Source organism: Narcine bancroftii, chromosome 11, assembly GCF_036971445.1.
Source record: "Narcine bancroftii isolate sNarBan1 chromosome 11, sNarBan1.hap1, whole genome shotgun sequence".
Lineage (NCBI taxonomy): Eukaryota > Metazoa > Chordata > Chondrichthyes > Torpediniformes > Narcinidae > Narcine > Narcine bancroftii.
In genome coordinates this window covers 49,003,222-49,018,330 of record NC_091479.1, presented here as the reverse complement: position 1 = coordinate 49,018,330, position 15,109 = coordinate 49,003,222, and positions in this window count along the sequence as shown.

The window sequence follows — 15,109 nt, the reverse complement described above, 5'->3', positions numbered from 1 at the left end:
CTATCTGTTGTTAACTTGGAGGCCTTTAATGGGGTGACTGGGTGGAATCTTTGCTTTAACCAAGCAGTTCTCTTGCAATTTTCCAGCTGTAGGATGTGTTGCAGTTGCTTGCAAGTTTAGCAAGTGGGATGATGATGTGAAACTGCAAGTCACAGCGTCATTTTTGTGTTTGAAAATGCCAATGTGAAAATGTTAACTTATGTCTCCTTGGTTTGCTTAAGTTTACAGAGGAGATGTTGGGTCAAACTGAGAAGACAGAGTTGGATGCCCATTTGGTGAATTGGCTGGGCAAAGCAGAAAGTACAAAACAAGGGACTGAAAAAATAATGAAGGAGACTGAAGTGCCGTTGAAACCAAACCCAGGTAAAGAATTTAATTTTGTGCTGTGTACTGAAGAGATCAAACTATTTGGGCTTTTAGTGGTGACCTATTTAAATGAACAAAATCTGATTAGAATAGAAGTTTATGGAATGTTTGGAAGTTTCCACAAAAAAATGGAGCATATAAATTAGATAAATGAACAATACAATGAGCCTGGTGTTACAGTATCTGCCTCCCTCTACCGTTCTTCTTTGGCTCGGCTTCACGGACAAAGATTAATGAAGGGGTAATGTCCACGTCAGCTGCAGGCTCGTTTGTGGCTGACAAGTCCGATGCGGGACAGGCAGACATGTTTGCAGCGGTTACAAGGGAAAATTGGTTGGTTGGGGTTGGGTGTTGGGTTTTTCCTCATTTGTCTTTTGTCAGTGAGGTGGGCTCTGCGGTCTTCTTCAAGGGAGGTTGCTGCCCGCCGAACTGTGAGGCACCAAGATGCACGGTTTGAGGCGATATCAGCCCACTAGCAGTAGTCAATGTGGCAGGCACCAAGAGATTTCTTTAGGCAGTCCTTGTACCTCTTCTTTGGTGCACCTCTGTCTCGGTGGCCAGTGGAGAGCTCACCATATAACACGATCTTGGGAAGGCAATGGTCCTCCATTCTGGAGACGTGACCCACCCAGCACAGCTGGATCTTCAGCAGCGTGAATTCGATGCTTTCGGACTCTGCCAGCTCATGTACTTCAATGTTGGTGATGAAGTCGCTCCAATGAATGTTGCGGATGGAGCGGAGACAATGATTATGGAAGCGTTCTAGGAGCCGTAGGTGATGCCGGTAGAGGACCCATGATTTGGAGCCGAACAGGAGTGTGGGTATGACAACAGCTCTGTATATGCTCATCTTCGTGAGGTTTTTTCAGTTGGTTGTTTTTCCAGACTCTTTTGTGTAGTCTTCCAAAGGTGCTATTTGCCTTGGCGAGTCTGTTGTCTATCTCGTTGTCGATCCTTGCATCCGATGAAATGGTGTAGCCGAGATAGGTAAACTGGTTGACCGTTTTGAGTTTTGTGTGCCCGACGGAGATGCCTCCCTGTACCGTACATCACTGTTAAACCTTCTCCCCAAAATGAACCTGATGTCAACATATCTGACACAGTTAATCGTACATCATTGTTAAACCTTCTCATGAATGTGAATCCTATCTCATAGTTTCTGCCTCAGTCTATAGTACATCAACATTAAACTTTCTCTCCCCTGTGAACCTGGTGAAAGAGTACCTGCCACAGTTTATTGTACATCACTGTTAAACCTTCTCACAAATGTGAATTCGGTGTCACAGTATCTTCCACAGTTTAGCATACACCACTGATAAACTTTCTCCCCATTGTGAACCCAGGGTCACAGTATCCGCCTCAGTCTTCCGTACATCTCCGTTAAATATTCTTCCCACTGTGACTCTGGTGTCACAATATGTGACACATTTTATCATACATTACTTATAAACCTTCTCAGTGCTGGGCACCCAGTGACACAGTATCTGTCTCAGTCTACGGTATTTCACCGTTAACCTTATCCCCACTGTGAACCTGGTGTCACAGTATCTTGCACAGTTTATTGAACATTACTGATAAACCTTCTCCCCATTGTGAACACGGTGTCACAGTATCTGCCTCAATCATCCATTCTTTCTTTGGCTTGGCTTCGCGGACGAAGATTTATGGAGGGGGTAAAAAGTCCACGTCAGCTGCAGGCTCGTTTGTGGCTGACCAGTCCGATGCGGGACAGGCAGACACGATTGCAGCGGTTGCAAGGGAAAATTGGTTGGTTGGGGTTGGGTGTTGGGTTTTTCCTCCTTTGCCTTTTGTCAGTGAGGTGGGCTCTGCGGTCTTCTTCAAAGGAGGCTGCTGCCCGCCAAACTGTGAGGCGCCAAGATGCACGGTTTGAGGCGTTATCAGCCCACTGGCGGTGGTCAATGTGGCAGGCACCAAGAGATTTCTTTAGGCAGTCCTTGTACCTTTTCTTTGGTGCACCTCTGTCACGGTGGCCAGTGGAGAGCTCGCCATATAATACGATCTTGGGAAGGCGATGGTCCTCCATTCTGGAGACGTGACCCATCCAGCGCAGCTGGATCTTCAGCAGCGTGGACTCGATGCTGTCGACCTCTGCCATCTCGAGTACCTCGACGTTAGGGGTGTGAGCGCTCCAATGGATGTTGAGGATGGAGCGGAGACAACGCTGGTGGAAGCGTTCTAGGAGCCGTAGGTGGTGCCGGTAGAGGACCCATGATTCGGAGCCGAACAGGAGTGTGGGTATGACAACGGCTCTGTATACGCTTATCTTTGTGAGGTTTTTCAGTTGGTTGTTTTTCCAGACTCTTTTGTGTAGTCTTCCAAAGGCGCTATTTGCCTTGGCGAGTCTGTTGTCTATCTCATTGTCGATCCTTGCATCTGATGAAATGGTGCAGCCGAGATAGGTAAACTGGTTGACCGTTTTGAGTTTTGTGTGCCCGATGGAGATGTGGGGGGGCTGGTAGTCATGGTGGGGAGCTGGCTGATGGAGGACCTCAGTTTTCTTCAGGCTGACTTCCAGGCCAAACATTTTGGCAGTTTCCGCAAAGCAGGACGTCAAGCGCTGAAGAGCTGGCTCTGAATGGGCAACTAAAGCGGCATCATCTGCAAAGAGTAGTTCACGGACAAGTTTCTCTTGTGTCTTGGTGTGAGCTTGCAGGCGCCTCAGATTGAAGAGACTGCCATCCGTGCGGTCATCCATACATCACCATTAAACATCTCCCCACTGTGAACATGTTGTCACTTTATCTGCCACAGTTTATTTTACATCACCTTTAATCCTTATTCCCATTGTGAACCTGGTGCCACAGTATTTATCTCAATCTACCATCCATCACCGTTTACCTTCTCCCCATGGTAAACCCGGTGAAATTGAATCTGCCCCAGTCTCCCGAAAATCACCATTAAAATTTCTCCGCACTGTGAACTCTGTGTCACTGTATCTGCAACATTGTATCACGTGTCACCATTAAACCTCCTCCCCATTATGAACCTGGTGTCATATTATCTGCCACAGTTCATTTAACTTCACTGTTAAACTTTTTCACTAATATAAAGTGGCGTTACAGAATCCTTCTCAGCTATCCGTACATCACTGTTAAATCTTCAACCCACTGTGAACCCGGTGTCACAGTATTTGCCACATTAAATCATACATCACCGTTAAACCTTTTCCGCACCGTTGACCTGATGACATAGCATCTGCTGTATTTTATTGTACATCACTGTTAAACCTTCTAACTACTGCTGTAAACCCGGTCACACAGAAACTCCCTTATTCTTCCGTATATCACCGTTAAACCTTCTCCACACTGTGAACCCAGTATAACAGTATCTGCCTCAGTCTGCCATACATCACCGTTGAACCTTCTCCCTAATGTGAACCCACTGTACAGAATCTGCATAAGTCTACTGTACATTAATGTTAAACCTTCTCCCTACTGTGAACCGGTGTCACTGTATCTGCCCCAGTTTAATGTACTTCACTTTTAAACCTTTTCCCCACTGTGAACGCAGTGTCTCAGTATCTGTTTCAGTCTCCCGTGTATCAACATTAAACCTGTGAACCTGTGTCACAGTTTGTGCCAGAGTTCGTTGTACATCACCGTTAAACCTTCTCCCCACTGTGAAACTGATGCCACAGAATCTGCCCCAGTTTATGTTACATCACTGATAAACCTTCTCATGACTGTGAACACGGTGTCACAATATCTATCTCAGTCTACCGTATATCACCACTAAATCCTCTCCCCACTGTTTACCCAATTTCACAGTATCTGCCTCATTCTACCGTACATCACTGTTGATCTATCTCTCAACTGTGAATCCAGTGTCACAGTGTTTGGCACATTATATCGTACATCACCGTTAAACCTTTTTCCCACTTTTGACCTGATGCCACAGCATCTGCTGTAGCTTATTATACATCACGGTTAAACCTTCTAACTACTGCTATGAACCCGGTCACACAATATCTTCCTCATTCTTCCGTATATCACCATTAAACATTCTCCCCACTGTGAACCTGGTCTAATAGTATCTTCCTCAGTCTGCTGTACATCACTGTTAAACGTTTCATTGCTCTGAACCCGGTGTCACAGTATTTGTCTCACCCCACCACATTAAACCTTCTCTCCACTGTGATCCCGAGGTAACAGTATCTGCCTCAGTTCTCCTGTATATCACCATTAAACTTAGTCCCCACTGTGATCACAGTTTTTTGACAAAGTTTTATGTAGATCACTGGCACTGCTCTGAACCTGGTGTCATAGTTTCTGTCTGACTCTACTGTTTATCACCAGTGAAACTTCTCCCCACTGTGAGCCTCATGACACAGTAGATGCCAGAGTTTATTGTACATCACCGTTAAAGCTTCTCCCCACTGTGAACCTGGTGTCACATTATCTGACACAGTTTATCATACAACACTGCTGTAAACCCAGTGTCACAGTATATGTCTCAGCCCACTGTACAACAACGTTAAACCTTCTCCCCACTGTGAACCTGGAGTCACCATATATGCCTCAATATCTTGTGTGGACCACAAGGGCTTTAACCAGGCTGAAGTCAGGACTACCAACCCATCTTCCAAATGGGGTTTTCCACAAGCTGCCTCCTTGTCCTGTTCCAGTCCCAGCTGCTGCAGAACTGGACAACTCAACTCTCTTTCTCACTCTCACTCTCTCTCTCTCTCTCTCTCTCTCTCTCTCTCTCTCTCTCTCTCTCTCTCTCGCTCTCTCTCTCTCTCTCTCTCTCTCACACACACACACACACACACACACACACACACACACAGAGAAAACCACATGACCCTCTGGGAACAGCCAACTGCACTGACTGTGGCACCAGAGCTAATCCTCTGAGTTTGTCCATCTGCTGCTTTCCAAAACAATGATCCATCACTCTAGCAGGTCAAATTAAGACCTACTTGTGAAATCCTTATAGCGATTCTTCAAAATTTTTACAAAGGCACCTGGAGCCTGGACTGTCTGCCTTGAGCAGAGCTCTGGCATTTTAAATGAGATCTGTTTTGAAGTGTTTGTATGTGACCTACACTAAAAAACCTGCCACAATTTATCTCAGTTTAAAACTTATCTATAACCAATATAAAATATAGCATAATCTCTCACAGTATAAACATTTTGCAGACAGCACGTGATTTGAACCCTGGGCCCAATCGCTGGCGCTGAAAAGAGTTGTGCTAACTGCTAAGCCAACCATGGCACCCAAAGAATATTTAGATCCATCCCCCTCTGGGTTGTGGGCCCAGCACACTTCCGCTGCACTGTTCTGCTTACATGGACACAGAATTCTGAGCGATGTAGATGGAACAAATGCAAGCAGGCTTTTTATCCACTGAGTTAAGGTGAGACAAGAACCAGAGGGCATGGGTCAAGTATGAAAGGTGAAATGTTGAAAGGGAACATTTGGGGGGGACTTCTTCACACAGAGAGTGGTGGGAGAGTGGAACCAACTGCCAGCTGAAGTGGTGAATGCCGGCTTGATTTTAATAGTTAATAAAACTTTGGACAGGTACCTGGATGAGAGGGCTATGTTCCAGGTCCAGTCACTGGAACTGGATAATATAATAGGTCAGCACAGACTAAAAGGGCCGAAAGGCCTGTTCTTCTGCTGGAGTTTTCTATGGAAGAGATTGTGCAGTCACTGATATCAGAGACTCATGGAATTGTAATCCACAGAGACCGACCCTTCAGACCAGCTCGACCCTGATACCCAAGTTGTCCTCTTCAACTGGTCCCATTCACCTGCATTTGGCCCATATCCCTGTGAATCTGTACCTGAGTAAATGTCCTTAAAACATTACAATAGTCCCCGGCTTTACCACTTCCTCTGGCAGCTCGTTCCACTCGCCCCACCGCCTTCTGGGTGAAAATGATGCCCCTCAGGTCCTTTTCAAATCTTTCCCCTCTCAACTTAAATCTATGTCCTCTGATTTTACATGTTGGGGTAAAAGGTGAATTAGCTTAAGATCTCTGAGGTCCCCTCAGCCTCCTACACTCGAAGGAGAACAGTCCCAGTCTATCCAACCTCTCCTTTAATTCAAAGCCCCCAGTCTCAGGAACATTCAGATTTCAGAATTATTGTTAGAGTCCATACATGACATCACATACAACCCTCAGATCATTTTTGTTGTGGGTCAGGCAGAATTACCATTTATTGGTCATGCAACTACAACTGGACTCAATGTTCTCATGTAAAGAACTAAAGGTTGTAAAGAAAGCTTTGGCATCTTGGCCTTCATAAATCAAAGTATTGATCGAGGAGTTGGGAAGTTATGATGAGGTTGCATAAGATGTTGGTGAGGCCAAATTTGGAGTATTGTGTGCAGTTCTGGGTCGTCTAACTACTGGAAGGATATCAGTAATATTGAAAGAGGGCAGAGAAGATTTACTAGGACGCTGCCAGGTCTTCAGGAGTTGAGTTACAGGGAAAGATTAAACAGGTTAGGACGTTATTCCATGGAGCATCGAAGAACGAGGAGAGATTTGATCGAGGTTTACAAAATTCTGGGGAATAGACAGTAAATGAGAGTAGGCTCTTTCCACAGATTACGAGAGGACATGGCTTTAGGGTGAAAGGAGAAAGGACTAGGGGGAACATTAGGGGGAACTCAGAAAGTGGTGGGAGTGTGGAATGAACTGCCATCTGTCATGGTGAATGCCTGCTCACTCTTGAATAAATTAAATAGATTCACAGATGGGAGAGATCTGGAGGGTTATGGACTGGGTGCAGGTCAATGGGACTAGAAGAATAATATTTTGGAACAGACTAGAAGGGCTGAACAGCCTGTTTTCTGTGCTGCAGTGTTCTATGTTTCTAACTGTAAGCAAATAATAAATGTAAACAAACTGCAATTCAGAGTGAATAAAATAAAACTCAATAAAGTGCACAACTGAGAGACCTTAAATGAATCCCTGATTGAATTTGTGGTTGAAGAGTCTGATGGTGGAGGGGGAGCAGCCGTTCCTGAACCTGGTGGTGCGGGGCTTGTGGCACCAATACCTCTTTACTGATGGTAGCAGCGAGAACAGAATGTGTGCTGGGTAGTGTGGATCCTTGATGATTGCTGCTGCTCTGTGACTTAGGATGGATTAGGACGAATCTTGAATCTGAAATGGGGCAGGAGAAATGTTTAATGTGCAGAGGGATTGAGTGAGAGCAGCCACAAGTGTAAATGAAAGGACAGTGTGAAGAGTGATGTGGACAGAGTTTGTGTTGTGTCCCCATGTTGGGGTGTGAAGGGATGACACGTGTGGCTTTTTGCCGGGTGCTCCGGTTTCCTCCAACCCTCCGAAACATACAGCGTTGGCAGGTTAATTGGGTGTAATCGGAGTAATCGAGTGGTTCATGGGACACCACACTGTAACATTCATATTAATACATTACATTTCTCTATGCTTGGCACATGTCTTTTCTCTTTTCTAAGCCTCTCTCAAGTCACCCCTCAGCCTCCGTCATTCCAGGGTAATCAGTTCCCGTCGACGCTGCCTCTCTGATGACACAGCCCCAGTCCAGTCTAGAAATGATTTCTATTGACTGAAATGCAGCAGGAACTTCACAGCCTCAAGGGTCACAATATCTGTCTGAAAATCCAAACAGAACTCCAGAAGCTGGTAACTGCATGCATTAAATCTTTTTGTCTAACCCTTTCAAGGATATTCCCCAACTTCTACCCATCTCACTCCCATTTCCTTGCTGAAAATGACGCACTTACCTGCTGACATCCACAGACACAAGACGTGGCAAGGGACCAAGACCAGAACAGGCCACAAGTCAACCTTGCAAGTTACAAATAATGATGCCTCCCTTCCAGACAGACTGAACATCTATGCAGGGTTGGATGAGAAGAACAGGATGTCATTGAAGAAAGCTCTGTGTCCCCCTGATGAACAGGCCCCCTTCATAGCTGCAGGTGAGATCAAAGCAAGTTTACTGTCATCTGATTGTCCAAGTGCAACCCAACAAAATAGTGTAGTCTGGACCTCAGTGCAAAACACCCAGACACAGAACTGGACACTACACACATACCAACAAAACTGTGGTGGACCACTGCATTACAGTCATTGTACTGGTTGGCCCACCCCTGATATTGTAACTCCTCCCCCTTCAGGATTCCTAATAAAGACAGTATCGCCCAATCTACTCCCTCAGTACTGCCTTCGAATCGGGCCAACAGCATGCAAGATATGCCTGTAATTTTATAGTGATTAAAGCCTATTAATCTTGACTTCGGTTCGTCATGTCTAAATGATAGCGCTACAATTTAATCACTCTGTCTGCATGCCCTGGACAAGGCTATTTGAACAGAGAAGCTGGACACTGACCTCAATTATCCAGAGGCCTCCATAAAATTTGGTCAGTGGCTGCCTGAACACCTTTCTGAGGTGACACGACATTTGGAAAAAGGTCGATAGGAGAGACCTGCTGTTTGCACAGGTCGGCCACCGCATCTTCCAGATGATTAGAGACTGAGATTTACTCAGCTGCTATGGGGCTCATGAAAATGCAGTCCTTAGCCTCAAAGAATGTAATCAACACCAGATCCCTCCTGGACAGCTGCCGTCATGCACCTGATGAGTCTGTTGATGAATACATTTGAGCCTTGCGTGAGCAAAGGTGATCTTGTGGCTCACCGATGTTATGGCAGCTGTCTACCAGGAGGACTGATCAGCGACGCTTGTGTGGCCTGCCTCGAATCTGATAGTATCAGACTAAGGCTTTTGGTGAATGTCCTGCAGGACATGGTCAATCTTGCCAAGACACTAACATGGCCCAACTGAATGCAGAAGCTTATTCCACTGACAGGGCAGCAGACACATGGGGAGTTCAGGCAACACCACCTTGGGACATGGGGTCCCAAACAGCAGACGCCATCACTGAGCACCCAAAGTGCTATAACTGCGGCCAGATAAAGCATCCATGAAAGAACAGCCCTGCCAGAAGCGCAGCCAGTTCCAGCTGCGGGAGAAAGTGACCCCTTGCAGGGCCTGATGTGAACAATGACCATCGGCAGCTTGGACTGTGTCACCTCCAGCCCCATTTCCAGTCATGAAAAACAGCATGGTGGGGGCCCGAGCACAACGGACAGGGTTAACGTCACTTCCGGCAGTGACTGCGTGCAAACCATGGGAGTAGCCATCTTCGGGGTAGACATTTTGGAAGTTGCCGACACACACATAGAATAGCAACTGAGACAGACAACAAACTTACACTGGCATCCATCATTCTAGATCAGAGTAGCATACACTAATAAGCAAAGTCCACCATGAACATTGAGGTAAACGGTTGCATTTACAGGCTACTTGTTCAACACAGGGAGCCCTGAATGTTGTGCCGACCCATATATTCTTGTTTTTAAAAAAACCTAAACTCTCCCTATCCAATAACCCTCTATTTTTATTCCATCCATGTGCCTGTCTAAGAGCCTCTTAAATGCCCCTAATGTTTGACCCTCCACCACTATCCCTGGCAAAGCATTCCAGGCACCCACAACTCTCTGTGTAAAAATAACCTACCCCTGATGTCTCCCATAAACTTCCTTCCCTTCACTTTGTACACATGTCCTCTGTCCTTGCTATTCCTGCCTTTGGAAACAGATGCTGGCTCTCCACCTTATCTATGCCTCTCATAATCTTGTAGTCTCCTATTAAATCTCCACTCATCCTTCTATGCCAAATCTTTCCTCCTCTCACCTTATTTAGAAGTCCTCTGGTATTCTCGCCCCAGGAAAAATGTGCTGACTGTCCACTCTATCTGTGCCTCTCATCATCTAGTGGACCTCTATTAAGTCACCTCTCATCCTCCTTTGGTATCCAGAGAAAAGCCCTACCTCTGCTCACCTTGCCTTATAAGACTTTTTTTCCAATTCAGGCCACATCCTAGTGAATCTCTTCTGCACCCTCTCCATAGCTTCCACCTCATTCCTAGAATGAGGTGACCAGGTGAAATATCCTCAGGAAAGGATATCCACTGCCCTTCAATATGAATTCACAACACTCAGCAGAGAAAATTAGTTTATTTATCATCCGATTGCACAAGTACAACCTGATGAAACAGTGTCCTCTGGTTCTTGATGCAAAAACATGCAAACACACATCAGACACAAGACACATACAGAACAACGACACATCAACACAGAACCTACTTAGCAAAATGCTGGAAAACAATTCTGTGAGACGTCTCTTTTTCTACACTCTATGTAAACCCGTTAGACCTCAACGCATGTCTGAAGTACATTTATTAAAAATAAATATTCTTCACAAATCATCGAGTCATGGGAAGTTGATTCAGCAATTCATCCGTTGTTCAGCAGCTCTTCTCACTGCCTGTGGGAAGAAGCAGCTCCTCAGCCGGTGGGATCTGGCTGAAATCCTTCTGTATCTCTTCCCCGACAGGAGGAGCTTCATCACTTATCACTTAGTAATCATCTATATACTGCAAATCTCGAAAATAAATCTTCCTAAATGAGTCCAAAGTGACTGATTTCACCCCACCACCCCTCACATTAACAATAGGTCAGGAGACACAAATGGAGCATATATCTCTACTCTATTAATTAGATTTTGTTTTGGAACAATGCAGAATCCGGATCCAAATTTATTGTCATGAACATTTCACAGATTTTTTTGTTCCGCAGCAGTATCACAGGTGGAAATATTGCTATAAATTACATTTTCAAAAGAAGAGAATACGAGGTCGTGTCTATGGTTCATTGAACATTCGGAAATCTGATCACAAGGTAAAAGGACAGAAGTAGGTCACTAGGCACATCGAGTCTGTTCCATGACTCTACACTCAGCTGAACTATGCTCACACCTTGTTCCAACTTCCAGCCTTTTCCCCAGGTCTCTTGATACCCTTACTAATGAGATACTTATCTATTTCCTATTTAAATTCTCCTCGTGATCTGGCCTCCACTGCCTTGTGCGGCTGTGGGTTCCACAGATCCATGACCCTCTGACTGAAGAAGTTCTTCCTCCTCTCTGATTGAATAATTTCTAATTTTAAGATTATGACCCTTGTCCTCGATTCACCTATCAAGGGAAATATCTAATCCGCATTCACTCTGTCAAAATCTTTCAATATTCAAAATATCTCTATAATATTCTCCTACACTCCAACGAATACAACCCATGAGGTGCCAAATGTTCCCCATACGCCAGCCCCTGCATTCCAGGAATCATCTTAGTAAATCATTGCACCCTCTCCAACAACATCACATCCTTTCTGAGATAGTCTCATTCTCACCTCTCTGTTATTTGCACCTCTCACCCCAGGAAAATTTACCCTACCAATGCCCTCATAATCTTGTAGACCTCTATTGTCACCACTTATCCTTCTTCACTCCAATGAGAAAAGCCCTAGCTCTGTTAAGCTTGCCTCATTTTTCAGTTCAGGCAACCTCCTCATAAATCTTCTCTGCACCTCATAGCCTGAATACGCCTGAGATTGCCTGATCTTGGAAGTGAGGCAGGCTCAGAACTTGGAGGGGAGACCGCCTAGGGACACCCGGTGCTGTAGATTTCTGAGGGGCGCTGGAGAAAGTGGCGACACTCTGTCCGCCTTCCGGTAGAAAAAAGTTAAAGAATTTCATGCATGTTATATTCTCAATGTAGTGTTACATGATGATAGTGGAACATTTACATTTACCCTCTCCAAAACTTCCAGTAATGAGGAAACCAGAACTGAACACAATATTCTAATTGTGGTCTAACCAGAGTTTTCTCAAGCTGTAACATGACCTTTCAACTCTTGAGCTCAATCCCCAACTAATGAAGGCCAGAATACCGTAAGCCTGAACGACCCTATCAACCCGCAAGGGCAAACTCGAGGGATCGGGAATTGATGGAACCACTCAGAAGTGGATGTAGTTGCATCCTGTAAAAATGTGTACCAGGAGTCGGCAAGGCAGCCAGTAGGAACCAGAGGCTTTGAAATGATGCAGGCTCGCAATACTGTCACCTTCTTCATAGATGTTATCAGTTTATTGCCTTGTTACACAGAATAAAACACTTTGAATATGCCAGCCACTGAGGTGACAACTGACAAACCACTTCATCAGTCAACTCTCCCTCTTGCAGCATCTCTGTTTTGAGTAGAAGACTGTTCTCACAAAAATAGCCATCACAAGCGGCACTTTGTTGCCCTTAGAATGCCTGACACTGCTCCCAGCATGCACGGTGCTGCTCCCAGCATGCTCCAACCATGGCCGACCCCACGCCTGACAACACTGGCAGAGCGAGGGTCACAAGGCCATGCCTCAAGGTTGCAGATGGTCATAGAGCACAAACCTTCTGCCTGACACCCCCTCCCCCCACCCCAAGCTTCAAGAACAGTGTTCATGAAACAGCTATCAGGCTCTTGTGCACAGAGGAGAAGCTGTCCTTGTGCTGTTGGGTGTTCATCAGGCTTCTGTACCTCCATCCCAATGGTAGCAGTGAGAAGATGGCATGGGCTGGGGTGGGGGTCCTTGAGGATAGAGTCTGGTTTCTTGAGACACCGCCTCTTGTAGATGTCCTCGATGGACAGGGGACTAATGTCCATGATGGCACTGGCTGAGTTCACAACTCTATGTCGCCTTTTCCTGAATGGTGAACAGTTTCACATGGCTCTCCAACGAAGTGACCCGGGTGACCACCCTCCTGGAGATGTTGGCCAACGAGATGGCAGTGTCCCTGCACCATACACAGGACACCCTGACCTGGAGAGCTGTGGAGTTGAAGGAGAGACGTATGGTGGAAATGCCAAATCAGATGTCCCTGGACTACCTGCTGGTGGCTGTGCAATCATTGCCAGGAGTGCTGCACGTATGTTCCCAAGGAATCCTCTAACTTCACCCATCTGGCTGATCACATTCGGGACTCAGTGCCCAAAATTGAAAAATCCAGGGACCAGATCCACCAGCATCACCACCTCATGGGGACCCTGGGGGCCATTTGGCTCCATGAGGGGCATTTATTTGGGCGACTATCATTCACTGGGGGATTGCACTTATTTTTGTTATCATTGCTATAGTTATTCCATGATGTGATTGTCAATTTATATGCACCTTTGCATTGCCCCGTCAGACTTCCTTATTACGTGTCTCACTTTATTGGCAAGCAGTGTGTCTTCCGAAGGGGTGGATTGTCATGGAGAGGCAGTGGCCACCACATGGTGGCGCTGCTGCGCTCCTGTTCGGTGGACATACTACCTGCCAATCAAGGTCAAAGGCTCACTCCAAGCCATCAAAGTGACCCTTGTGATTGGCCCACCTAAATCACCAGGAGCTGCAGTCCAGGCAACCCGCCCAGACTCAGCCCTGACTTTCACCCAATTGGCCCACCTAAATCCCCAGGAGCTGCAGTCCAGGTAGCCCGGCCAGACTCAGCCCTGACCTTCACCCAGTTGGCCCAGGTGAATCACCTCGACTGACCACTGCTGAGCCCCTGCACTTGGCTTTGAGCATTGGCCACAGCAGTCAATGGGGCCCAGCCTGCCCCAAGAGATTGGCCCTCCCAGCACTGCCCCCAGAACTATAAAGGACCATGCCCCCTTCATTCTGCCTCTTTCGACTCCTCGTGGCTAGTAAGTAGCATCTTCCACACTGGGTTGGGGTGAGTCTCGAGGTAAAGTAGCAAGAGCCATGTCCATACTGGTCAAGAGGTGGGGGCTCATAGTATAACTTTGATCCTGAATGTTGAATGTGTACGTTCATGTAATTTCCACCAGTCTCTGTCAGTTTCACCCTCCTTATTAGAAGTGTGTATTTATTCTCTGCGTACTCTGTGTGTAGAGGTTTGCCTAGCATATCGACCCTGTTGTCCTGTTTCCATCCCCGAAATAAATGTGTGCGTTGTACCTCCGCTTTGGTCTGGTTCTTAAACTGTGGGACCCACACAAATCTGACAACAATGGAGGAGGGAAAGCAAAGTATGTCAAAATGTATTATTGCCTATGAACAGAGGCCATAGAATATTAAATTTATGTTATGACAGAGTATAAGATATTTTGAAGATGCTACATGGAAGAAATTCTTCAAACAATTAAACACAAATACGAAGAGGCAAGTGGGACCTTCTTCTGTTTTCTCCCGCTTAGATTATCCTTAAGAGAAAGATAGGGACCAACATTGACCCCACCTAAAATTAGTGAAATGGAACAAAGAGTCTGGATGGGGAATACACCCAAATTTATCAATGAAATGTTCGATGCTCTCCAGAGAGAAAATCCAAAACCAGGATAGCAGAGGTCAGGAGAAAGATGGGAATCGGACTTGGATGTGACGATTTCAGAAAGAAGCTGTTCAGAGTGGTGTGAATATTGAAATATACAAATTCAAGAAGAATTAGGGTCAGGATTGTGTCAAGAGTGTTACAAATATGATTAATGCCAGATATAAAATACAATGCTCCACATCAATTCTGCTATACTCCATATAAATTAAATGGACTTATCTCCAATTATTCTGAGAAATGTTCTCAATGTAATCAGGTGATTGAGACTTTTTTTTCCCATTCGGTTTGGACCTGTGTAAAAGTGGCAGAATTTCAGTATATTATTAGGACAAATTATGAAGATAAAAATACAAAAGGATGTGAGAATATTTGTGCTTGGTCATATATATGAAGCAGATATAAAACTGAAGTTGGATAAATATCAAACAAACTTTCTGAATCTAGCCATAGCAGCAGTGAAGAAATGTGCAGCACGAATGAGGATATCAAAG